Source organism: Zootoca vivipara, chromosome 14 (assembly GCF_963506605.1).
Source record: "Zootoca vivipara chromosome 14, rZooViv1.1, whole genome shotgun sequence".
NCBI lineage: Eukaryota > Metazoa > Chordata > Lepidosauria > Squamata > Lacertidae > Zootoca > Zootoca vivipara.
In genome coordinates, this window is record NC_083289.1 from 37,331,780 (window position 1) to 37,348,351 (window position 16,572).

General features: G+C 45.4%; 1 protein-coding gene across 1 annotated transcript in view; it reads left to right on the forward strand.

The window, feature by feature from the left end:
* The first annotated feature begins 210 nt into the window (after positions 1 to 210).
* NTN3 (netrin 3) overlaps positions 211 to 16,572 on the forward strand; it is a 127,249-nt gene continuing 110,887 nt past the window's right edge. Inside the window, exons 1-2 of the mRNA XM_035131239.2 lie at positions 211 to 333; positions 471 to 559. The gene's annotated coding sequence lies outside the window, so the exon portion shown is untranslated. The remainder of the gene's footprint in view (positions 334 to 470; positions 560 to 16,572) is intronic.

A 16,572-nucleotide genomic window follows, 5' to 3' on the forward strand; every position in this document is an offset into this window, starting at 1 on the left:
CTGATTTCCTCGGGGAGTTGACTTTTTCCTTCTCTCCCCCCCCCCCCGGATTTATTGAAACCTTTTTTTTTTTTAAACTCCCATTTAAAGGCAGCCCGACGCTGAGGCTCAGTTTCTCCACTGTTGCATTTCTCCCACCCCCCCTCTCTTCCCACCCCCTCGCCGCTCTTTCGGTCCCTCCCAGCGAAGCAGCCCTTCATTGGGTAGTTCAGAGCGAGAGAGCGAGAGGGAGAGGGAGACGCAGCAGCAGCAGCAGCACACAGCCGGGTGCCAGTGGGCGAAGAACCCAGAGCTGCCCCGAGCCGCTGAAGCAGCAAACACGCTGACTTTGAGGTGGGTGGGGGCTGGCTTTGTTGATCCTACCCCCTCCACCACCTTTTTGTGTGTGTGCGTGTGCTGCTGTTGCAACCAGCTGCACCAGCAGAATTTCTCTCTCCAGAGTTCCAAACTCTTTATTTTCCTTTTCTTAGCCAAGACGATTTGGGTGTCTGGAATTTACACTCCGCTGACATCTCTCGGCTGGGCGTTGGAGTGGAACTTTCTACCTGTTCTTGTCGCAGTAAGTTGCCCTCCCTCCCCACCCGCCCCGCAGTGCTAAATGTTTATTATTTTTTAAAAAGGCAAGAAAATATGTTCTTTCGTTCTTTCTTAGCCTATTTGTATCTGGAAGTGGGGGAGAAAATCTCTCTTTCCATTTTTGCTTAGTGAATAGATTAAGGATCCGCTTTTACACACACCCTCTACTTTTACACACACCCTCTGCTAATTCAGCCCTGTCCAAGGTAAATAGTATTTAATGGGACTTTTTATTTTTCTTTCCATCTATTTTTCTCTTTCCCCCCCCTCCACCTTTCCTTTTTATTTCCTGTTTAATCCTTTCAGAGCTGCTTCTTGGAATTTCAATCGAGGGACAGAACTTTAAAAAACCTTTCCATTTGATAAATCCTGCACGAACTTTTGGTCCCTATGGTGTGTGTGAGAAAGTTAGTATTATATAACAAATTGGCACCTTTAAGCAATTTGTCGACTAAAATAACTGCCCCGCTGCTCAGTTTGATGGACAGTTTTTATATAAGGGAGAGCCAGGGGGTCCTTAGGAAAATCGGCTGGTTCATTCTGGATGAGGGAGAGAAGCGGCAAGAAGTGGGTGTGTTCAGAATAATGAGTCCAGGAAGGCAGGTGGGAAGAGAGTGCATGTTCTGGCTTTCAACAGCTGCAACAGGGTACAAAGTTGGTTAGACCTTGAGACTGAGCAGGGCATAATTTTACATGGACATTAGAGACAGAATCCTGGGACAGATGTATTGCAAGATTGTGTATAAGAAGGTGGCACTTTCCTTAGAACTTTTTCTTTTTAAGCAGAGACTGGACAGCTGCCTATCAGGGTTGCTGTAGCATCAACTTTCCTGCACAGGCAAGGGGTCAGCCTAAATGACCTCTGAGGTAGCTTCAAAATCTATGCTGCTGTGCATGCACATGACAATATTGACTTTGGGTTTGCAAAGTGGGATTTGCGCAGGGTTGCCAGGTGTCTTTTTTAAAGCCCACCCCTGACATCCCACGTCAGGGATAAAGGCTTGGGTGAAAGGGCTTGTGGATTTTTGTGCCAGCTCCATCAATTTCTCCTGGAGACATAGTTGGTAGGTGGTGCCTAAGAGGTACCCTTTTGCTCCAAACAATACCCATCCCATATATTTCCCAGAGAATAGTCACTTTGGAGCTTTTTTTTTTTTAATGGCTTCCTGGCATTCTGATGCTTCAGCTGTAATTTCATTACCCAGAGCTCTGCTCTACTTCCCAGCTTTCTTCTGCATCGACTGGGTGAACTCCAGTTCAACCAGAAGCAGGTGGGTCAAGCAGCCCTTTAAGGGTTGTCCGTCTAACCCTCTGCATTCAGATCCCAATGTTTGGGGTGTGCATCTCAAAGTATATGCGGGAGGGAGGGAGGGAGATGTGCTTTTTTGCAAGTGGCTACTGGATTTGTTGCCCCCCACCCACCCACTTCCATCTGCTGCTTAACGCTTTAGAGATTTCTCCTCTCTAAAACTGTTCCCAGATGAAGTGAAGTGCTGATTTAATAAGCAACTGCTAGCATGTGTGTTTTGGCACCAGAAAGTTGGCAGAAATTTTTCTTTTCTTCTAAAGAGTTAAGGCATCATCTGAAGCTATGTGCAAACCCCCCCCCCCCAATCCCAAATAGAGTATCTGCTGTTCTGGCATATGAAGCCTGCATTTAAAAAAAATATTACTGCCATTCTTTGAATAAGGAACATAAGAAGAGTCCTCCTGGGCTAGACCAAGAATTCATCCCATTCAGCACCCCATTGGCCAGAGTGTCCAGTCAGAGGGCTTTGAGAAGCAGCTATGAAGGACACCAGAAAGCTGTCCCTCCCTTGTTTCTCACCATCCCAGAATCTGATATTCACAGAGAGACTACCTCTGATAATGGAGGTTCCATATAGCCATCATGGCTAATGGTTTTGCTTTTTGGGTGGACCATGAATTTGTCGCCTTCCAAGGCACTCTAAGTCGCTGCCACAACGTTCTGTGGCAGTGAATTCTACAAATGAAGCGTTTTGTGAAGAGGCTCTATTTTTCTCTCTCTGTGATTGTAGTGCGCTCAGATTCATACGTTATTCTGAGGTTGTGTCTGGGGTGAAAACCTTATGCAGAATTCTGGAGAGCATGTGCTTGCTATTTCATGACATTTTGGTTGGTCTGATTAAAGGTATTACTCAATTGTTGGTTTTGGTCTTTTCTTTCTTCTGGACCAAATGCAGCTGCATCCACTTTATTTATTATTTTGCATTTCATGTTGAGTATCATTCTTTAGAGTAATGAACCCCCCAGCAAGGTGAATGCTCTTTCCAATGATTTTCTCCCTCCATCCCCAAGATGCTGCTTTTAATTGGCAGAAGTGCTATACAAGCATCATTGTGTTTGCCCTCACAACATCCCTGACAGGTAGACTAGCAGTCTTCCTGTTCTTATTTACTCAGTAGCCTGCACTGTGTGGTTTCAAAAGACAAGAAGGGGTGTTCTTTAGGTCAAAGAGATGTTAGAAGAAAAATAAACACCCTGCGGACTGTTCCTTAATGTTTGAAAATCAGGCTCTCCAGCATTTGAAATGAAAAGGGCTTGTATTTAACTAACTTTTACTCAGAGTAGACCCACTGAAATTAATAGCCCTAACTCAGCCATGGCTGTTATTTTCAGTGGGTCTATTCTGAGTAAAAGTTAGTTGGCCGCAACCCAAGATATGTGGCATCTTAATGTTCATGAGTGCATGTGGATGGATCATTAATGAAGATCCTCTCTGCACATTTTCTTCCCTGTTACCCATCTTTCTTTAAGAATCCACACCCATCCATCCGCCAGGATTCAGCAGATGAAAGTTGAAACTTACTGTACAAGTACAAAGATAGCCAGATGTTAGCAGATTTGGCTCAGCTGAAGAGAAGAAGACAAAGGCACAAACCCTGCCCCAAAACAAAAATACAAAAAAAACCCCACCTGGGTTGTGTTTTGCCTGTATTATGGGAAGAGAAAACCCATACGTTCTGCAGGCAGAGCAAAGGAAGGAAGTCTTGCAGAGTTCCTGGAAACTTGTGGTGGGATGAGAAAATGCTACGGCTTGCAGCGGAGGTGTGCTGGTGCACAACAACACAAAGGAGCTAATACATTGCTCTGCCTCATGTGTCCTTTTGGCAGGGAAGGATTTTAGATCTGACTCCCCTGAACTCAGCCTCATCATTCTGCTGGTCAAAGCGTTCTCCATTCCCTTGCTTTGTTTGTTGTTTAGTCGTTTAGTCGTGTCCGACTCTTCGTGACCCCATGGACCATAGCACGCCAGGCACTCCTGTCTTGCACTGCCTCCTGCAGTTTGGTCAAACTCATGTTCGTAGCTTCGAGAACACTGTCCAACCATCTCGTCCTCTGTCGTCCCCTTCTCCTAGTGCCCTCCATCTTTCCCAACATCAGGGTCTTTTCCTGAGGATTCTTCTCTTCTCATGAGGTGGCCAAAGTATTGGAGCCTCAGCTTCACGATCTGTCCTTCCAGTGAGCACTCAGGGCTGATTTCCTTCAGAATGGATAGGTTTGATCTTCTTGCAGTCCATGGGACTCTCAAGAGTCTCCTCCAGCACCATAATTCAAGGGCATCAATTCTTTGGCGATCAGCCTTCTTTATGGTCCAGCTCTTGCTAGACATGGCCAAATGGGCTTGTGCTGCTTTGGAGATAGGAGCTTGTCCCCGTCTGCCTCAAAATGCAGCCAGCAAGGTTTAATGTAAGCCAGGGTTCAGCCCTGGGGCTACCAATGTAGTAACTGAGGTACTTCTGAGCATGTGCAGAGTGCATTTCTCCCACAAACAGGAAACCTATCCTCAAGCGCATGTGGGCTTAGGGGCAGCTTGTCTAGATGAGACCAGATGGCATCCTACGAAGCTTCAACTCCACCTGCCCCAAACAGCAGTTCTTTTACAAGGTCCCTTCAGCTGGAGCTTCTCCAGTCTGTTGGCCACTGTGAGAGGGGATAGGGCCATAGCTCAATAGCAGCAGATCCTCCATCCATGCACAAGGTTGCAGGTTCAATCCCCACCATCTCTGGGTTGGGCTGGGAGATGAGGGATCCCTGCCTGAAACCCTGGAGAGCTGCTGCAAGTCAGTGTAGATGACACTGAGCTAGATGGACCAGTGGTCTGACTTGGTATTAGGCAGCTTCCTGTGTTTCCTATGGATTAGATGGGCCTTCGGCTCTTGTTAGGTTCTCAGGGTCCCTGCCAAAGCAGATTGGAGCTGAGCTCCAGCTTCTGATACTGCCAGTGCCACCTTCTGGGATAACTTGTTTTGTGTGCCTGCTGGCAGTAAGTACCAGTTGAACATAATCACCCCTCTTCTTTCCATGTGTTTCTCATATTTATTATTGCAGACTGATTTCATTGCTTATTCTCAAACACTTTATTGGGAAGGCTCATCACAACCTGTTTGCCTCATTTGAGGAGTGACGCTCTTGGATTTGACAGGGAGTGCTGCCCTCTTCCTAAAAGGGTGAACAATGGTGGTTATTGAACTAGAGAGCAAAATCTTCACACATTAAAATTTTAAGGTGGACATTTTGCAGCCAGGGTGAGGTTTCTGCAGTCCTTCAGATAGTGTTGGACTCTTAACTTCCTTCCCCATGATCTGTGGTCCTGGGGAAGATTATGGTCTTCTGTACCTAGTACTATTTAAAGAAAAAGAAATACAGTATGCATTTTATTTTATTTAACAAAATTAATATACTGCATGACGGCAATAAAACCTCTATGTGGTTATACGTGTGTGAGAGAGAGATCAATAAAACACAGTTAAAACAGGTGCAGGCGGGGACAGTTTTGCGTGTGTCCCATTGATGTGCAACCGCTGACATGCGTGGCCTTTGTGGCCCTGGAATGGATCAGAATGGGCTTACACACGACCTCTGACATGTGCAATGACATGGAACGCAACCCCCACACAAACAGGGAGTTGTTTGTATTTTAAAACATTCAAAAGATCATTTAAATTAACAGAAAGCTAAAAACACATGCCAAATTCCGCATCTCAGGATAGGGTTGCCTAAACAAAAGTGTTTTAAGCAGGTGCTGAGAAGAGTGCGGCAAAGGCAGCTGTCTGATGTCAATAGGCAAGGAGTTCCAAAGTGCGGGCTCTACCAACGCTAAAAGATCGATTTCTTGCAAGTACAGAATGAGGATTACGTGGAACTTGTAACAGTGTCAGCTCTGCAGATTGAAGTGGTTGAGTGGCTGCATATGGGGTGAGGCAATCTTGCAAGCAAACTGGTCCCGTGCCATTAAGGGCTTTACATACTAGTACCAACACCTTTTAGTAACACATCTGGGTTTAAAAAACAAAAACAAAACCCAGATGTAGCTGCCAGCTATGCAATTAAAGTAATATCTACTTTGACCCTAAGAGAGCCAAGCGAGCCCTTGGCGATGCATCCACCACCTGAGCTAGCATCTGTTGCAGTTGTCCTTGCATCTGGAAGCGAGATAAGTGGATGGAAAAGGCCCCCCTGGCACTAATCCAGGTGCTGATCCATCTGACAAAGATAAGCGCTTAGGGGAAAGGGTATAGAGCACATGCTTCGCATGCAGATGGTCCCAGACTCAATTCCGGGCATCTCTGAGTTAGGTTGGGAAAAGGCTCTTCTTGCTTGAAGCCCTGGAAAAAGCCACTGCCAGTCAGTGTAGACACCACTGAGCTAGATGGACCAATGACTTGACTCAGTATAAGGATGCAGTTGTGTACAGCCTGCAGGTGTGTTTGGTGCAATTTTTGTGGACACCGTGCAGGAGTTGGCATGTGAATGTCAACAAAGGCATTGCACCTGCTAAACAGGTAGTCAGTTCACTGGCTGATTTGAGATTGCCTATTTCCCTGCAATATGTCTTTCTTAAAACAGAGGGAGCCAATGGGCTTTATGAGTATCAGCAGTGTGACTTAAGGGGGGGGGGGAGTGAAGGGGTTTGAGTTAAATTGAGAACCACACCACCTGTTCTTCTAGAAGTCTCTAATCAGTGGGGAATGGCAGGCTGGTTGTAATTGCATGGTGTTAGGCTAAAAACACTCTGTTGGAGCACAGAGATACTTCAGAAACTGGATCCAGTGGGGTGGGGGTTAGGGATGGGGGATAAACCTGGTTTAGTTCACATTGAAAGGCCAACCTACTTAACCAGCACATTCCGAAACATTATGTGAATTGAACCACAGCCATCCTTCAAAATCCGTACTTCTCCAAACCTTGCGATGCCGTTTGCCAGCCAAATAATGGGCACAAAAATCCATGTAGTAGGGTCAAGTGTGCATAAAAATGCATTCTATTGGAGAAAAGAACATAACGTAAAGCCTTGCATTAGGGGAAACTGCTTTGCAAAAAAAGTGTGTATATTAGGTAAAACAGCATAGGGATATAAGGGCACTAGGAGAAATTTGTACTGCAACGCTGATTCATTTTTATGAAGACTAAAAAATAAATAAATCGCAAAGTGATGTGGAAATGCAGAGAATGGACTTGGAGATTAGAAAACCAAGAAACCAAAACTGACAGACTTTCTCATCCCTACCTGGAAAGGACTGAACTTTGTAATTAATAAAGCTCTGGGCACAGGAGGGATGTTTTGCACATGGAAATAGCTGGGTAGGGACAGGTGAGTTACTAAGCAAAGCTGATGGAGAGTGAGGAGACCTCAGGACATCATCGTGGTGATGATGTGCAGGCGCTGCTAGTCAAGTGGGACTCTATACCTCAAGCAGTCTGTTTCAGAACTGTTAGCAGATGCAAAGTCCATGAGAAATATGCATCCTTGGCATGAGGAGGCAAGCCTGGCTGGGAGAATGGGGCCCTGACTGGCATTCAGCTACAAAATTGAGGCTGCTGAACAAGTGCTTAGGTTTTTCTTGGTGGGGGGGGGGGGTTATTGCTGCTGGTTTTTTTGTATCTTTATTTTAGATACTGTGATTTTTGCGGATATTGTTCAGTTTGGTGCTGCTTTTTTTACCATGTTTTATTCTATGTAGTCTATGACTACTTTTGTTATGTTGCAGTTACATGTATTTTTCATGTTGCAAGCAGCCTTCAGCATGGTTTGAACTGTGGAAAGGCTGGATAAAAATAAAAGTATGTATGTATGTATGTATGTATGTATGTACGTGAGGAAAGATCTTTCCCAGCCTCTGGAGTGGCAGAAAACAAGCTTGCTCTGTCTTACATGTGACAGCCCTTTAAAAACAGAAATCCACAAGAGGACCCAGTGTTATTAATTGCTGTAGTCTACCTCCGCTAAGTAGTAACACTCCTTTTAATCAGTTTTCTTTTAAACAATTGTTAGAACCTATATTTATTGCCTATTTTTAGATTATTACTGTTTTTCTTTTATTGTTTTATGTATTGCATATTTATGTGTGCTGGTCAAGAACCGTAATAAATCAATCTAATTAGGTGAGGCAACAGAAATCCACATTGTGTCCCGGGCATCCTCTGATAATAGGGCTGCTCAGGTATGTGTCAGGTGTGATGTTGGTGGACACACAAAGGTCCACCCAGGGACTGCACCTGTTAAGTGGGTTGTTCAAGGAGGTTTGCAGGCAGATTTGGGATTTGAGGTTTTCCTATAGTGCTGCTTTTATAGAACAGAAGGAGTCAATAGACTTTAAGATTAGACTTTAAGTCAATAGACTTGCAGGTGGGATTTGGGGGGGGGCACAAAGAAGGGACAATCCCATTAGGGAATTTCACAGTCATACCTGGAAGCCCAATGGCTAACCTGTGTCCTTCCAGATATGGCTGAACAGCCAACATGGCCAATGGGCAGTGATGATGGGTGTTGCAGTTCACCAACATCTGGAGAGTCACAGGTTTGATTAATCAACAAATGTAGAACCTGTGGTGCGCCAGATAGTCTTTATTTGTTCATTTGGTGTTTTGGGATCCTGCTGTTTATCAGGGAGGACTTCAGAGCAGCTTACATTTTTTAAAAAAATCAACATGTTAATAAAGTTTACAGAAATCATGAACCAAAATTTAAAACTCTAGCTCCCATAAGCCCCAGCCAATGAGAGTTGGAGTCCTGTAACATGTGGAGGACCAGAGGTTTCCCCATCTCTGCTATTAAAATGCCTGAGGCGGTAGCTGCTAGTTGCATGGTGTGGGAGGAAGGGACTCTGTATGTGCTCAGAGATACTTGGTCCTTTGTTCTCCCCCAACCCTTCTAAAACTGTGTAGAATTTTGTGGATAAGGGACCATTCCCAGATTCTGCAGCACTTAACAAATCTCTCTGCCACAGTTGATTTTTTTTTTTGTAGTAAAAAAAGTGCATGATTTCTCGGTGAAATATATTCTGGATATTACAGTCTTGGCTGGCATTCAGACACAACATAAAGCTTAGCAGTATAGTTTAAGTGATATCCATTGCCAAGAACTGGACTGCATCATATGAGCATTTGTCTCTGTCTACCAGCTCAGTGCTGCTGTGTTCTGCAAATAAGGTTTGCGGCATGCCCCTTTCAAAACTTGCAAAACATTAATTCTGTTCCTCTTCAAAATAAACAAACAAACAAAAAACCCTATCCTCACAATTTACAAAATAGCACTAGGGACTTTGTTATAAAGCAGATTGCTTTGTTCCAGGATTGGGACGGTAGGGCAAACCACTACAGGAGTTCTGTAGGGCTGTGTTTAAAACAAGACACGCCCCCCCCCAACAAACCTCACATTCAGCCACGCCATGTGGAATCAGATCAGTGGCAATAAAGCTCTTTGCATACCAAGTGCTATTCCCCAGAACATGTGAGGCAGCCAGACAATGCAGCAGGAATGTGTGAAGGGGTTTAGGATGCCTAGGCAGGGATTAAGGTCCTGTAAAGCAACAAGTTGGATGCTATTAAATGTTAATAAACGGCTTACGGCTGGGGTGGATGTGCCATTCCAGACCAGGTTTCTTAAATGTACCTAATCGCCAAGTGTCTCGGTGGGCTGCCGTTGGACTGCTAGGCACCTCGGTCCGCAAACTGCAGCAGGGCTTAGATCTGAAAAACATCCTCTTTTGTAAAGCCACATCCTGCATTGTGCCCTTCATCATTTCTAGGCTAATGCAGATGATCAAGGGAAAGGAAAGCCTCTTTGCTTGCTGTCTGAGGGTACAGATGCAGTAGTGGCTTGAAACACAGCAAAGTTGTTCCTCCCCACCTGCTCTGCGTTTCAAGTTGCTTTCTTACATTGCTTTCAGAGAAGAGGTGGGCATGTCTTCGCTCGATGGCCATTGCCTGATTCGTTTCTCCGCACTAAGGCTGTCATCTGCACCTGTGCAACGGCTGCCTGAAATGTTTGCACAGTTAAAGTGGATTACATTACTCTGTCACCATAGGCCACGTGTGAGGAACCTTTGGCTCTCCAGATGTTGCTGGACTACAACTCCCATCAGCCCCAGCAAGCCTGGTCAGGGATGGTGGGTTTTGTCGTTCAGCAACATCTGGAGGGCCAAAGGCTTCTCTGTGAAATATATTGTCCTAGCTCAACAAATCCACTTTTAAACAGTGGACTTTTGTGGTTAGGAAAGTGATGGAGAAATGCACTGAGAAATGTGACCTGAATAAATGATTATTGAGAAGGCATGTAAACATCCTGCAAACAAATCAGGATGAAGCTTATTGAATACTCAGTAAAGGCCGACAACAGTCTAACCTCTGCAGAATCTTTGTGCAAGGAAATTGGGATGGATGCGCAATGAAAACAGGTTATCTGGAGGAGTCCTAAATAGTTTGGGAAATGGATATCTGAAAGGCTCCCATATGAACCTGCCTGTGTGCAGTCATACTTGGGAGAGGTCCTGTTCCATATTCCTCCCGTGGGTGGGTCTTCTTGTACTTGGCGCAGAACCTTCTCTATTCCGTGTTACAGATTGTGGGACTCGCTTCCTGCAAGACCTCCTTCGGCTTGCTTCCTGCATGATATGGTGACTATTTATGCATTGCTAAAACAGAGAGAGCACAGGTTTAGGGAGGCGACATACATTTATATGGAACTGCCCCCCCCTTCATATTGCCATGTGGAGTTACAGCAAGAATGTCCATCATTTTGGCAGGAACTGTGTCATTTCAGTGTTCCATACTGGGGGGTCACCAACTTTTCTGGGCCAGTGGGCACATTTGGAATGTTGAGAGAGTTCCGTGGGCACCAGTCTCAAAATGGCTGCCATGGAGTGTGGTGGAAGACAAAATGGCTGCCACAACAAAAATGGCAGAAAAAAGAGAGGGCCACAAAACAGTATGGTGAGTCCACTCCCCTCAACTATTCCATGGGGAAAAGGCACTTACATCAGCAACTGTTGCACTGTTCAGAATGGAAGAGTGGATGAGTGCGATTTTAAACGTTATATTCAAACAAATTCAGACTTCAGTTGTAAATTGTTTTTCTTGGAATCTTTTTAAATATTTTGAGATTTGACAACTCAATAGCACATACTTCCCTCACAGTTATTTGGAATTTAAGAAATAAATTGAATCCAGTGACAACTGTTAAACATACTAATTTTTAGCATGCCTATAGGGTGAAGCCTATAAATAAATGTTTCCCTTCGGAATAACCACGTGAAAAAAACCACGTGAAAACCAATTACGGCTTTGATTTTTGATCTGGCTGGTATGGTTTCTATTCCCGTTGCCCATTTTGACTTGTAATCCTTCATTAGGTTACTAACTAATCTTATGAAATAATGCACTCAAATGGGGGAAATTCCCCAGTGAAAAAGTTTTCCATTTCTTGACAAGCTTCCTTGGAAAATTTTCTACCCCAAATCACTGACTCTGCATAAATGTAGGTTTAGCTGCACGGCATGAAATACAGGCCCTAGATGTTACTAGCAAGTTTTACTAAATTTAGATACCGGGTCTCAAATTCTACATAAGCCAGCATCAGTGTGTGTGTTTGTGTGTATTGGGGGTGAATCATAATGGTAACCAAAAGCATCTAGGAGCCAGAACTACTGCCTCATCTGTTCTGTTAGCCCACAGGCTAATTTCAAGCAGCCCTTAATTTAATTTTTTGTGGGTGGCAAGGAGAAAGGAAATGGCAGGAAAGTGGGCAGCTGAAAGAGGAAGAGGGTGCTTTCAGACTGCTGCTAATTTCAGGTGGGATTCAGTCCTATACCAGCAAATTCTTTTCATGCAATTGAAGCTGATTTGGTGCTCTTGCACAACCCCCCCTACTTTGCTACCATACTTGTACTTTTTGTGATAAGCAAAGTGATAGGAAAATGCACTGGAAAGGATGGGCTAATAATTTTTTGCTGCAATGTCATACAACTTCCCCGCAAACTACGGTAGATCATAATGGATGCTCTGTAAATGGCTGACACCATTTAACCTCCCCCTAATTTGTCTGCACAAAGGTCGCATCCATGCCATACATACACCATATGCTTAAAGCATATTTAAAAATACATGGCTTCCCAAAAAGAATGCTGGGAACTGTAGTTTGCCCTCACAGACACACAATTCCAAGAGCCCTTAAGAATCCTGCAGCTCCCAGGATTCCTTGGGGGAAGTCATGTGCTTTGAATGTATTTGGTGAATGTGATATTTGTGCAAAAAATCAAGATAATGCTCAATAAACAGGACTTTTTAGAAATGATAAAAAAGAAAAAGGAGGGTGATGCGCGGGGCGGGGCGGGGGGGCTGGAAGGCAGAGAGAGGAGGAGAAGGAGTGCTACTAAGCTTTTGTCTTTGACCCCATGCACTCCAATGGATTCCCAACGGATTCCCGCCCCCAAGGGAATTCAGCCCTAGACAGACAAAAAGGTCCCGTCACCCTAGTTGTTGGTGCCTATTGTAGGACAGTACAGGGATCCCTTGGGCCTCCTGATGTTGCTGAACTAGAATTCCCATCAGCCCTGCCCATTGGCCATGCTTAGCTGAGCAACATCTGGAGTTCCCCACACCTCTTGCAGAAGAACGATGTTTTCCTAGCACACCTTTACCCCAAAAGAACTAACAGCTTTTTGACTTTTATGTTTGCAGTGTAAATGAATAGTACATGCCACAGAGTAATGTGTAATTCTGGAGGGGCTGGGGATGGGAAGTGATCCTTGGCTTAAGAATAAGATCCCATCCATGCCATACATTTAAAGCACTCTTACACCACGTTAACAGTCATGGCTTCTCCCCAAAGAATCCTGGCACCTGTGTTTTGTTAAGGGTGCAAAGAGGGATTGGAGAACTACAGTTCCCAGCACCCTTAACAAACTACAGTTCCCAGGATTCTTTGGGGGGACGGGACACCATGACTGTGAAAGTGGTACAAGAGTAGGTTAAGCATATGGTGCGTGTGTGTGTGATAGGAGACGAATGCTGCATCCATCTCCCTGTTTTCCTATGTATAAGTTTGGAGGGTATGCCATTGATCTCACTCCTTCGAGAGGCAGTGATTGTCACCAACTGGAATGGCTTTGAAATAGGATTAGATGAATTCCTGAAGGATAAGTCTATCAATGGCTACTAGCCATGGTGGAGGCTGTTCTCTGCCTCCACAGTCAGAGGCTTCTGAGTACGAGTTGCTGGAAACCGCAGGAAGAGAGGGTGCACTTGTGCTTGGATTCTGCTTGCAAGTTTCCCACAGGCTCACCTGGCTAGCTGCTGTGAGAACAAGATGCTAGACTAGACTGAGCATTGGCCTGATCCAGCAGGGCTGTTATTATGCTTTTAATTGACCAAGAGTGTTCTTCTTTTTTCTTATTTGACTAGCCAAATGCCAACACTCATCTCCTTTTCCAGCTTTAACGAACCACCTTCATCCCCGAGCTCTCCAGCAGAAAAACTGGATTGTGGATTGGGTGACATGAGTAAACAAGGATTGTGCCCGAAGGAGCAGACGCAATAAATGGGGCGTCAAAAGTCAAATAGTCTCAGCAGCGCAGTGGTGGGTCCCCATAAGCATTAAGGGCAGATAAATCATATCACACTGCACCATATATGGAGGTGTTTTTGCCTTCCATTCTGGTGAGCAAAAATTGAGTCAGTAGGCCCCAGATTCATGACAGCTATTGTGGTTTGCAGCAGATGAGTGCTGTGGGTTTGTGCCTGACTGTGTTGTTGCTGTTACAGAAGCACGCAGCTAAAGGCTTGATTCCTTGGCGAGGTCCTTTCTGGGTGAACCCTGCTGAATGAATGGGAGCTGCAGCTGAATTGTGGCTTTAAGGGAGAAAAAGTTGCTCCTTCCAAGATAAAGCACAGAATGGCAAGTGGACTGAGCATTGACAGCCCTTTCTGATGCAGCTTTATTTCCCCCCCAGTGCCTTTGTGTTGATTCTGATTTCTTTCCTTTGTGTTTTGTAAGTCAAGAAATCTGGCCTCTTTTTCAGAAGATGCTAATTCCTCTCCCCACTGAGGGTGGGCGGAGGATGATGTTAATTTAAGTCAGGTTTTAAGACAATAGGGTCAGGCTCTGGGTTGAAGTTACATCAATACAATAGGCAGATTTTCAAGGCCCATGCTTTAGCCAAAGCAAGGAATGCACAGGGCACATCTGCCCTTTCCTTATTAGAAACAACTAATCAGTGTTGCAAGCAGTTGGGTCATTGTATGGCCTTGAGTCCAGCTCCATCACAACGTGTGGCTTCCCCCGGGGCAGTCGGGCAACGGCTACAGTTCTGCCCCAGAACAAGGGTTTGACAGGCAGCATAGTGCAGTGGTTAGAACACTGGATTGAATTTTTTTTAAATGCACAATCCAGTTATCTCTAACTGGGAATCAATGGCTTTAAAGTTGCCTGACCATGTTTTGGCTTAAGAACCATGGATGCCTGTTTTGACCCGGCTCATTCTCATACCCACATTTCTGCTTAGCTTTCTCCTCTAGGCCAGGGAGGGGAAATCTGGGGAGCTTCCAGATATTGCTGGACTGGACCCCCAACCATCCCTAAAGATTGGCCAGGCTGCTGAGGCTGCTGGGAATTGGAGTCCGGCAACTGGGGGGGCTCCCCACCTCCGCTCTGGTCTTTGAGTCTTTGGTGTATGTGCGTTAGGTGTTTCCTGCATTGCTGTCACACAACGGGTGAAGTTGCCTTATATATCTAGCCTGATTGGCTACTCTGACGGGCAGTAGCTCTCTATGGTCTCGGGCAGCGATATTTCCTGACTTTCTGAGATGCATTTCACTGCCAGTGCCAGGGACCTGAAACTGGGGCCTTCTGCAGACCTCTTTAGACACATTTCTATGGCTTGCCGTGTGGGTCCCCCTCTCTACCACACAGTTTGCTTTTAGCTGTTTGTCCATGTTGTGTGAGTGCTTTTTCTTTTCTTTTCCCCCAGCAACACATGGAATGATTTATCCATGTCCACAGCTGATTTTTATTTTTATTTTTGGTCTTGGCAAATGGTTAGATGACGGTAGAAACATTCCCCAGCTGGTGCCGGGATCAAAATGTAAAGCAGGACATGTGAACCTTGGGTTGTCTCAGGTGTTCCCATCTGCCCCGGCCAGTACAGCCTAATATTGGGAGCTGTAGTTCAGCAACATCTGGAGGGCTGCAGCCATAGCTGCCAAGTTCTCCCTTTTTTTAAAGGGAAATTCCCTTATGCTGAATAGGCTTCCTCGTGAGAAAAGGGAAAACTTGGCAGCTATGGCTGCAGCATTTCCCCAGTCCTCATGTAAAGGAGCCACAATTGAACTACGGTTCCAGCAGAGGAAACAAGAAGGTTTTTGGTGTTGCAGTGAGCTGGGACCTCATGCTAGGAGAGACAAAGAGAGATATTTCTCAGTCTGCATCCGTATTGGAATTGTTTTTAGATGCTTTAATTTCTTTAGAATTTGTGTTTGCTGCCATGGTGTCAGGTTTAGTGCTTCTCCCACACAAGACACTGAACACTGGCAGTATAAGTAAGGTAAAGGTAAAGGGACCCCTGACCATTAGGTCCAGTCATGACCGACTCTGGGGTTGCGGCACTCATCTCGCGTTATTGGCCGAGGGAGCCTGCGTACAGCTTCCAGGTCATGTGGCCAGCATGACAAAGCTGCTTCTGCTGAACCAGAGCAGCGTATGGAAATGCTGTTTACCTTCCCGCTGTAGTGGTACCTATTTATCTACTTGCACTTTGACATGCTTTCGAACTGCTCGGTTGGCAGGAGCTGGGACCGAGCAACGGGAGCTCACCCTGTCGCAGGGATTCGAACTGCCGACCTTCTGATCGGCAAGCCCTAGGCTCTGTGGTTTAATCATTCTCAGTTGACTCAACCGGCTTCTGATCCCTCCCAAGGCCAGATATACGCCACATCCTCCCACACCTCCTTGGCGACTCAGGTGCAGCCAATTCCTCCTCGTCTGGAGATTCCTCTCTGCTGGGCACGTCCCTGACACATGGGCTCCTTTGGGAGAAAGGGGAGGATATATATTTGCATAATAATAATAATAATAATAATAATAATAATAATAATGTCCTTTCTAGTGTAGCCAGCTATATATGTGGAGTCCAGGATGCTAGGTGCACACCAGCACCTAGGCCTTGCTGGAGTCACCATGTCACAGCTGCAGGCGCACAACAATTGAGTGATAGTGAAAGTTCTGCCCTGAAACAATGAAGGTTAACCTCTTTAAAATATGTAAATTTTGTTTGTTCATTTATTTAAAGGTATTTTCCTCCACTCTTCAGACCTGGAGCTTGGGGAGAGATCAGAAAGACCCTCAGAGGGGCTTGCTGATATCACTAAAAGGTCTGTCCCCCCTTGCTATCAGGCTTACCATCTAAAATCACAGAAGAAAAGGAAAGAAGGATTGGCAGGGAGAAGGAACCCCTCCTCCAGTACCTAGAACTTAGTTACAGAGTACATCTGGAACGGAGAGAATTCAATGAGAGGAGCAGCCCAAGAGGTGCTGGTTTCTCAGCTGAGCCAATGGAGAGGCTCTCTTACCCCACCTCTCCCTCTGCTATGGGCCTGGTGGCATATCTGATGCTAGCTGGGGGGAAGTACCTGAGAGGGGGGGTGTTTCCGCAGAGCTGATGGAGAAGCCCTGCAGTCCCAACTCTGAAATAGCCTCAT